The 10,923-nt window shown below is 43.8% G+C and overlaps 1 pseudogene; it reads left to right on the forward strand.

Annotated features, from left to right (window-relative positions):
* On the forward strand, positions 1-1,250 carry LOC117193071 (annotated as a pseudogene).
* Positions 1,251-10,923: the final 9,673 nt, after the last annotated feature.

Raw genomic sequence — 10,923 nt, forward strand, 5'->3', positions numbered from 1 at the left:
TCATTTTGAGTATCGGGTATAATGAACAACCTGAGGATAGCCACACTACGATTCTCCAGCTTGGCCACCAAGGCTACTGGATCCCTGGGAAAACGCGACTTCACTCGCAGTCTGTGGCACATGACAAAGAAGCCGGCGTCAGGAGCATCCAATGATCATGTATTGAATGTCCACAAACCCAGCATTACTTGCACCTGTGGCTGCAATGTGCACACCAAAGGTAGGTTTTCATTGAAGAAAACCCGATAGTGAGGGAAACATGCCGCATGTTACATAACCTCAAACGCGAGATGATGAAATGGGAGGCAAAACATAATTAATTTATCTTTCTATAGCTGAAAAGGAACTGGTGGAGTGCCTCGCCGAGGAGATCGTGGCCGAGCGCAAAGTGCAGAAGGGCAAGGCTGTTTCCAGCACCCTGGATGGATTCAATGTGAAGATTGTGGGCGGCGATGTGGAGCTCATCAAGGAGACCGACAAGGAGAAGGTCGTGGTTAGCTTCAACGTGAACCATACGGTCGACAGCGAGGAGGAGCCGTAGGTCAATCCCAATGCCGACAAGCCGGAGCTGGGAGAAATGAGGAGCAAACCACAGTTTGAGGTCGATATTATTAAGAGCGGGACCACGACTTCGTTCACATGTTCCTACCTTCAGGGCGAGGCCCAGGAGGGTGAGTACAGTAAGTATACGTAATTTACTATATTTTGAATCTATAATTGATTGGCTCTCCTTTGCAGATGACTTTTCTCCGTTGACGAAATGTCCATTTTGAGGGCGAATGGAACGACAAAGTCTATGCCGTGGCTGGCGATGTTTTGGACGGCTATTTATATGATTTGCTCTTAAACTACCTGGAAGAGAAGGGCATTAGCCAAGAGTTCGCAGAGAAGCTGTCCGACCTGGCCACTGCCCATGAACACACCTCCTGTATAGGATTGCTGGAGAAGCTCTCCAAATTCACGGCGGGGGGCAAGTAAATGCCTGGATTGCATTTTTCCCCGCATAATCGTAAAGCAGAAAGTTGTTTAGATTTATAAGTTCCATCGTCTGCTGCCCCAGTTCATAGCTAAACACATTTTTTATCATGCGTGTTTGTAGTTGTATTGCGGCCGTTGTCCTAGTTAATAAGTTCAAAACATTTATTCACCTTTAATGTCGTGCGGGCAAAGCTCTTCCCAATCTGTACCATTCGTGGCAATTGCTTAATACTCGACTTCATGAAATACAGCAAGAGTATATAGTTTAGTTTTCAATCAATTGTTTATTTTCGCAATAAGATTTTCCATTTTCACGGTTGTCGGTTATGCGTAGGGATTGAATACTTGGACGCGATCTGGGCTCGGAGTCCCATGGCTTGTGGCCTGGAAAGTCCTCATGGTTCTTGCAGGCTGCGCAGATGACCAGAGCCAGCATCACGAGTATTGGCAGCAGTTTCATCTTGAATGTGGTACAGTGAACTTTTGATTGTATCGTCGAAGCTGTGTCGGCCGCTCTTTATATGATTCGATGAGGGTGTTATCAGCACACGTTCTTTCCCTAATGAGGAGTACTCGACCATGCTCTGGGATTCACCATGGACCCGTTTATCAGATAAGACAGAGGCTATAAAAGGTGTATTGCGACAGGCTTGCAAGTTTTTTTATGTACAACACTTTAATTCAAGCATAAATTAACAACTGTAGTTGACTATACTTTTGACCTTAATGTTTAACTAATATTTGCTAAATAATTTAATCAGTTTTTGGGCTATTGTAGGACTTAAAGATTTCGAGGAGGAGCTTCTTCTGGTACGCTTGCCCCTTGCACCTCGCCGAAAACTAGGCCGACCCCCTGCGCTTGCGTTGGCCTTGATGGCCAAGGCTTTGGCCTTCCAGGCTGCTTGCAGAATCAAATCCGTAGCCAGGCTGTTCAGCTGGTGTCATTGGTCAACTCTTGCTCTGCTGTTTCCCGGAGGAGCTGCCGGTTTTCTCGTACTCTGAATTCGTAGTGTACTCCGTGTCGATTTCTCGTAACTCTATATTCTGCTCCCGCTTGGCGCGCTGAGTGCGTTAACATTAATGCGTTATCAGGTGATGAAATAATAGCACCCACCTTCACACAACCAGAGCCACACACCGATATCTCCATTTAAATAATTGCTATCGGAATGGTTTTCGACAAGAAATTTTCGTTCTCTTTGAAACACATTTTCTTATTAAATATTCTTTAATTATACCCGATACTCAAAATGAGTATTGGGGTATATTAGATTTGTGGTAAAAGTGGATGTGTGTAACGTCCAGAAGGAATCGATTCCGACCCCATAAAGTATATATATTCTTGATCAGCATCAATAGCCAGGTCGATTGAGCCATTTCCGTCTGTCCGTCTGTCCGTCCGTCCGTCTGTCCGTCCGTCCGTCTGTCCGTCCCCTTCAGCGCCTAGTGCTCAAAGACTATAAGAGCTAGAGCAACGAGATTTTGGATCCAGACTTCTGTGATATGTCACTGCTACAAGAAAATTTCAAAACTTTGCCCCGCCCACTTCCGACCCCACAAAGGGCGAAAATCTGTGGCATCCACAATTTCGACGATACGAGAAAACCAAAAACGCAGAATCATAGATAATGACCATATCTATCAGATTGCTGAATATAGATCAGATCAGATAATTTTTATAGCCAAAAGGAACAAATCAATTTGCACTGGCTACGCAGCCCCCGACGTCACTCACTCCTTGTCGTTTCGTTTAATATTAGCGGCGTCTGCCGGAGGAGAGCCATACTGACTTAGTATCGGGTATAACTGTAGAGTTGCGGTCTCCGCAGCAACTCACAACGTTCCCCCTCGTTGATATTCCGACGAATATTACTAGCTATATAGAACATTTAGCCATGCCCACATAATTTTATACGATTGGTGAATCTATTGCCTACTTGATTGGCCTATTCGAAATACTTGTTTAATTCATTTCATTTAATAATCTTAAGTCTTAATAAGACTTATTAATAATAATAAAGTCTTAATAATATACTAATCACTAACATCACAATCGTCACTAACGATGTCGCTGGGATTTTTTAACAGCATTTCAGTGTTCGGTTCAAAATTCTCGCAACCGTTGTTCTTCCTTAGACCTTGTCTCACATATAAAAGATTTGAAACATTTATATTCTTAAATATATTTCTTGTATTTGTTTTTATTAAGTTCACTTCGGAGAAAATTCTTTCACATGATGCATTCGAAACTGGCAATATAAGCAGTACTTGTGCAAATTTTGAAATTTTTTCATATTTTAATTCATTGTTGAAATCTTTCATTTGTCCCAATCTATACCAGAAATGGCCAGGACATTAGTGTGTTTTTAATAAACTAAAAAGAGCACATTCGATTCCCTGCGGATCTTTAATAAGTTGAGGAAATCTTTTATACAGGTCATGCAAATTGGCCATTGACTATGTCTTCAGGGTTTAGGAATGAGAGAAGTTTACTCAAGTTGTATACTCAACTCGATCAAAAAAGACTGCGCTCTTTAGAAAAAGCATATTTTTCATTTCTTTCTAATTTTGACACTTCGAGGCTTACATTAATGCCCAAATTCATTTTTTGGAATTCTACGAAATTAACATTGCTGCTTGGATCTAGTAAATTCAAATAACAGCTTAATATTAACTTATAAGTTTCAGACATATTTTTATATATTATGTGTGTTACAGCTTTGCTAGACTGAAAAATGATATTAAATCTATTTATTATAGGCAAAATATAGTCTAGAAAGTAGAAATATAATTAGACTGAAACGCTTTTTATACCCGATACTCAAAATGAGTATTGGGGTATATTAGATTTGTGGTAAAAGTGGATGTGTGTAACGTCCAGAAGGAATCGTTTCCGACCCCATAAAGTATATATATTCTTGATCAGCATCAATAGCCGAGTCGATTGAGCCCTGTCTGTCTGTCCGTCCGTCCGTCTGTCCGTCTGTCCGTCCCCTTCAGCGCCTAGTGCTCAAAGACTATAAGAGCTAGAGCAACGATATTTTGGATCCAGACTTCGGTGATATGTCACTGCTACAAAAATATTTCAAAACTTCGCCCCGCCCACTTCCGCCCACACAAAGGACGAAAATCTGTGGCATCCACAATTTTAAAGATATGAGAAAACCAAAAACGTAGAGTTGTAGAGAATGACCATATCTTTAAGACTGCGGAATCTGAATTGGATCGTATTATTATTATAGCCAGCATCAAGAAAACAATTTCATTTTTTCTCGCCCTGTCTCTCTCTAACACACACGTAGCATAGGCGGCTTTGCTTAGAGTAAAACATTAGCGCCAAGATCTCAGAGACTACAAAAGCTAGAGCAACCAAATTTGGTATCCACACTCCTAATATATCGGACCGAGACGAGTTTGTTTCAAAATTTCGCCACACCCCCTTCCGCCCCCGCAAAGGACGAAAATCTGGGGATATTCAAAAATCTCAGAGACTATTAAGGGTAGAGTAACCAAATTTGGTATCCGCACTCCTGTTAGATCTTACTATAAAATGTGTATCTCAAAATTTCGCCCCACGCTCTTCCGCCCACACAAAGGACGAAAATCTGTTGCATCCACAATATTGCACGTTCGAGAAAACTAAAAACGCAGAATCATAGATAATGACCATATCTATTAGATTGCTGAATCTGGATCAGATCAGATCATTTTTATAGCCAATAGGAACAAATCAATTTGCAGTGGCTACGCAGCGCCCGACGTCACGCTCAGACTGATTTTCTGTCTCTCTCGCACGCACTCTTTGTCGTGTCGTTTAATATTAGCGGCGTTTGCCGGAGGAAAGCCATACTGACTTAGTATCGGGTATAACCGTAGAGTTGCGGTGTCCGCAGCAACTCACAACGTTCCCCCTCGTTAAATTTGAGAGAGTGTATTCTGCAGGTAAATTTTTTTCTATGGACAATTCGTACTCAAAAAAAAGAACAAGTGCATCCCACTGCTCAATCATACGTGCAATACAAGAATGCAGAGACAACCAGCGAATTTCATAATGATTGATTGAGTATTTGATGCTCCGGAGAATTTAGAAATTTTTGAAATGCCTTTAATTTTCTGTGCCGCTTTGAGCTCTTAGAAAAGTAATTGAATGTATCCTTAATCGTTTGCTCTAGACTTCTTGGTAGCATTTTACAAGCATAAGTTGAAGCGAGTGCTACTGAGTGGCAAACACACTTTATAAAAAGAACCGAATCATTTGCATTTTTAATCTTGGACACTATGCTGTTATGCTCACCAAACATGACATTTGTGGTGTCAGCTGTAAATCCTATAATGTTCTCCATGGTGAACCCAAATTCCTGAAGTCCCATATCCAAAGCTTGGAATAAGTCCTTTGCTTTCTCGCCATCCAAATCAATCGAAAATAAGTACTTAGTTTGAACATCCGTGTCGACGAACATTACAGCGCACGCTAGTACCTTAGTACATGTCACATTCGTAGACTCGTCGATGATGATCGAAAACATGGTTTTTCCAGCTGGGCACACGCTCTTTTTAACCTCACTCCTCAGTGTTTCTTTTGCAGCAGGTGCCATCACATTGTAAGCCAAAGATGCCGACTTGGTCCGTTTGCAAGCAAAGCCTTGCGCAATGTCACTGTCAGGAATCCTCCACAAACGAATCAATCTATAATTGAAAACCGCTTATACAAGTATTAACATAGCGAATATAAAAAAAAAAGCGTCCCGAACTTATACATTTAAAAATAATTAAAATACTGTAAGAAATGGGCAGATTAGTAGGCTGATTGTTGGGCCATCATGCCGGATTGACTGGCTCATGGTTATTTGGAACATATAAATTATTTTGAAAAAAATAAAGCTCAATATAATGGATTCCTCAATACGGAGTACGAACGCCATATTTTCGCTATACAGCGGCCGATCTGGAAAGTATTGTATGGTTTTAGTGCTACATATAAAAACAAATTTTAAGGTATCTGTTCGGTCAAACTCCTTTAAGGAACAAGTATTCAAATGACCCTCGTAAAATAGAGAGCCTACGCTCACTTTTTGTATTTACTCACCATAATTGTTGTGGAGATAATGTTTTTTATCCCCAATCGGCCGACTAATTATTTCGAATTAAATAAAACTCGGCGCAGAAATAAAATTACGATATGTTCTTTAATGCGTGACATCCAAATTGCAAGTGTGGCTTGCCTGCCCTTTACATTGCCGCTCCGATCGCTAAGCGCAGCTTCGCTCGGCCGACGTCGGTAGGCAGACGCAAAGCGGAGATAGCGAAGAGCGAGCTGGCAGAGAGCGTTTAGCAGGGCAAGCAAGCGCAAAGCTTTAACAAGTAAGTAAGTAACAAACAAAATAAGCGGCTGAGGGCCAAGAATTAGGTGCTATTTGGCAAGCAGCTAATCGGCTGGGTTCTGCTCCGAACATTCACCCCCCGTTGGAAGGCAAAGGCTTTCAACAGATCCATCCTGAAGGGCAGAACCGCTATTTTTCCAACGGCCCTCTTGAAGATGCTTGCTTGGGCGCAGCTGGCGGCTACGCTGGGATGATCGTCGAACGCAGCAATCGGCGCTTCTTTACGAAGGCGGCTTGTCGTGATTACGTCTTGATCATCGGGAACCTCTGTAATTGTATAGAATGGCAGGAAATTTGGCAATGTAGAAATTGTTGAAAGTTGAATTTCATTAAGCGTGGATATGTAGGTTTTTAATATATGGAAAAGTTCGCGCTGCAGTTCCTGATTCTCCGATCGCAGTTTTTCCACTTGCACCTGGCACTCGAGCAGCTGCTTCCTGCATTGCTGCTCTAAGTTTTGGTACTCCAGCGTTGTGAGTCGAAAATCGTCAATAGAGATGCACGAGGAATTTTCAAAAGCGGCTAAAGCTGCACGCTTATTCTCCGAGCTATCAATGCTTCCTGATACTATCCAACCAAGTTTTGTCTCCTGCAATGTTGGCAATTGGGCTGATAGTCGAATCTGTCCGACGCACATTAAATCGAAGAACAAACCAGAACCTATCAACAGATCGATACGTTGGGGCTTGGAGAAATTAGGATCAGCTAGTTTTAGATTATTCGGCATTGGCCAATCCTTTGCGTCTACGCCGAAGTTAGGCTGCATTTCCGTAATTGAGTTGGTGACAATTGCAGCGAAGGAAGCTCGATAGCTTGCGTCCTGCGATTGTACAACTATATGTACAGACTTGCTCGAAGGTAGAATGGAATCTCCGATTCCAGAGATGTGAACATAAGACGAGCGATGATTCAACTGCAACTGATCAGCAAGTCAAGATGTTACAAAGTTTGCCTGTGATGCAGAATCCAAAATGGCGCGACATGGGATAAGTGCTCCATAACGATCTGTTACATGGACGAGGGCAGTAGGTAGCAACACGTTCTGGCTAGGCTGAGATTTCTGGATCGAGGGGGAGGGCTGGAACACCCGCTTGCTAGAAGCACAGTCGCGGCCTCTTGCTGGATCGATTCCTCGGCCGGTGAAGAGGAAGATGAAGCACCAGTTCCCGATGGAATGTGGAGTAGCGTGTGATGTTTGGCCTGGCAATGCCTGCAAAGTCCTGACCTGCACCTCTGCAATTCATGGCCTTTGTTGAGGCAGCTCAAACACAAGCGGCTCTTCTTTGCTTCTTTGTATCGTTCAAACGCAGAGAGATTCAGGAATGCCTGACATCTAGATATGTAATGCTCGGAGGAATTGCAATGGTTACATATGGGGTTAGGATGGTCGTTACTGGAGGTGATAAGGGTGACAGGTTTGTCTTCTCCCACCTGTTGACTAGGACTTGTTGCCATGGCTGATCCCAAATTCTCCAGCATCCGACATCTCGCTTCCAGAAATGAGGCCATGCTTGACCACCGAGGCAATCCTGACGTCGGCAAGTTCTCTTCCCATTTCTCCTTTGTTTTGTGGTCCAGTTTCGTGCCTATGATGAAGATCAGCAACCCATCGGATATCTCCTGCGGGGTCGCCAAGGTCTGAAGTGCACGCAAGTGCGAATTGATTTTGTCGCTGAGCGCGCGCAAGCCGATAGCTGAGCCCTTCTCCACCCCTTGCAGCCCGAAAATAGCCTTGACGTGTGCCTGAAAATGTAACAGTTTATTATCGAATCGCAACATTAGCAAAGTCAACGCCTTGTCGTAATTCTCCTCAGAAAGTTCCAAGGAATGAATCGTATCCAGCGCAGCACCATCTAGACATCCACGAAGATATTGGAATTTTTCGATAATTGGTATACGATGGTCTTTGTGCACCATTGTCGAGAACATCGAGTGGAATTCTGGCCAATCCATGTAGTTCCCCCCGAATCGCGGAAGCTGCAACTCGGGCATTCGAGAACGGCCTATACTATTATAGGCGAACAACGACGAATTCCCCTCGAGAGTATGCCGAGCCGTTGAATTGGCAACATTTACCGTGCGAGCAGCCATCAACTCCCGCGACAGCCTGGACCTAACCTTGACATAAACATTCGAAAAGTCCAGCCGGGCATCATGGGCTAACTGCAGGAAATCCAGCCTTTCAAGGCTCGTTTGAGCGGCATCGAAATCCGCATTCATTCGCTCGATTTGCTCTAAGCGAGCTTGAAGTTCTGCCTCATCTAACTCGGCAAGCTCTTCCTTGGTGAGAAAGCGATCCATGGCCTTTAGTTGGCGCGCGATGGACTCGGCCTTGTGCTTGTAGAAATCTACATCACTCGGCATTGCTGCGTTCGCGACATTGGTAGGCTCAGGTGCTGCCATGTTGAGGTTTTAAAAGAGTCACTCAGCACGACCGAAAAAGACACCCGTATACGTATAAACGTGGGAACCGAAAGCAAAGGGATTACAGCTAATGCCTTTAGCTGTGCGGCTGTGCGAGCTGTCCGATTCCGCTTTGTACTCCGCTTGTGTGTATTAGTGAGTTCGCTGCACTGCCTACCGCACTGCACATGACCGAATTGTCGCGACAGAGAAATTAATAGCCAGCAATGCGTGTATGTAGGTGTATGTAAGTGTGTTTTAGCACCGAATTGTGCTTAACCGACGAAAATTTGCTAGGGCTAACGATTGTCGATCGCGAATGATTTTTAATTGACACTGCAACTCAGAGATCACGTCGGGGTCACCAAATTTTATGTGGAGATAATGTTTTTTATCCCCAATCGGCCGACTAATTATTTCGAATTAAATAAAACTCGGCGCAGAAATAAAATTACGATATGTTCTTTAATGCGTGACATCCAAATTGCAAGTGTGGCTTGCCTGCCCTTTACATTGCCGCTCCGATCGCTAAGCGCAGCTTCGCTCGGCCGACGTCGGTAGGCAGACGCAAAGCGGAGATAGCGAAGAGCGAGCTGGCAGAGAGCGTTTAGCAGGGCAAGCAAGCGCAAAGCTTTAACAAACAAATGAGTGACATAGACATAAGTAACAAACAAAATAAGCGGCTGAGGGCCAAGAATTAGGTGCTATTTGGCAAGCAGCTAATCGGCTGGGTTCTGCTCCGAACAAACTTAAAGGGAAAAAAACATAATCCGCACTCCAAACACCGTTCCACTTTAATTTTTTTTTTCCGTGTGTTGTCCTTTATTTAGTATTTAGTATTAGCTTAAACCGTTTAACGTAAAATCTTGGCCATTGGAAAAAATATGTAAAAACACCCGGGGACCCTTAACAAGAGCTCTTGGTAGGTTAAAACTCCGTAGGGCCCGAGTTAAATTAACTCCCGTAAAACTGGATCCACTCATCTACACATATTCCACTACGTATGGGTGAGGGTATCCCTGTTGGTTGAACGAAATTTCAGCAGTTATTTCCCCGTTTGCCGTTGTGTCGAACGTTTTGGTGTTTCTTAGTGGTTAGTGATAATTTTGAGTATAGCTATTTATTAATGAGAAAGATGAAATTGTCAATTTACGATTATTTAAGCTTGGATATATATTGAAGCATGATGCATTAAATTTAAAATAGAGGGAGGACGCGTGGCGTAAGCCATGGATTAGGCCAGCCGTTACCGTTCCAGCAGAGGGTGGCCAAAATGAACGTTGTGTTTGGTCACAGGTAGGGCGGGCGCGCGAAGTGATAACACCCAAGCTTCACCCACTTGATAGTTTATGATTTTCTTTGTCTTTAGATTGTTGTTAGTTTTGATGTCCCGAGAAGTAGTATGTCTCCTTTTTTGTCTACATTTGGCGGGCAAGGGGAACTACCCAGCCCTGGGGTCGACAGCTAGCCGGCATTGCCCTCTGGGAAACAAGCCAAGTGTAACAAATGGAGACGTCTAACAAAAATAAATGATGGGAGTAAATATGTTGATTGATGATTTTTTTTTCTCTCCCTAAATGGGCGAGGGACCCGCACTATGTGGCCAGGATTGTGTATTCGAGCCCAGCAAAAAGCAAGCTAGGATGGCGGAGCTGTGACCTATTCCCTACGGATTGGCCAACAAAAAAAAATTAATTTGGGGTTTCTTTACTCCCCCTCTGGAGCGGACTCACTCTTATGCTTCTTGGGTCTCTTTCCCGTCCCGCTAGTCCTGGTTCCTGGTCTCTCACTGATCTGGATCCCCTGGAATCACAAATTTATTTATCTTTTTTTTTCAGGGTGATGGCCACTACTCCATCCTCATCCCACTCACTTTTTCTTTCAGAACAAAAAAAATCACTAGATCACTATGTACGGTGCGCATGCTCCTCCGTTGCGGGAATCTCTTTCTCTGAACCCCCTCTTGGCTTAGCTGCTCTGTTTAATGCTCCCGGGCCGCTGATCCCCATCGCTCTCTCTTCTATCGCCCTTGAACTAGGTTCAAGAGCATGGCCTGATTCGTGCTGCTGGCGGCTCTCTTTTCTTTGAGGTATGGGTGAGTTGGCTTCGGGACTCCGTTATGGGATGAGATCGGATATCTTCTCTCATAACGGCTCCGGAG

This window comes from Drosophila miranda (assembly GCF_003369915.1).
Source record: "Drosophila miranda strain MSH22 chromosome Y unlocalized genomic scaffold, D.miranda_PacBio2.1 Contig_Y2_pilon, whole genome shotgun sequence".
In the NCBI taxonomy this organism is placed as follows: Eukaryota; Metazoa; Arthropoda; class Insecta; order Diptera; family Drosophilidae; genus Drosophila; species Drosophila miranda.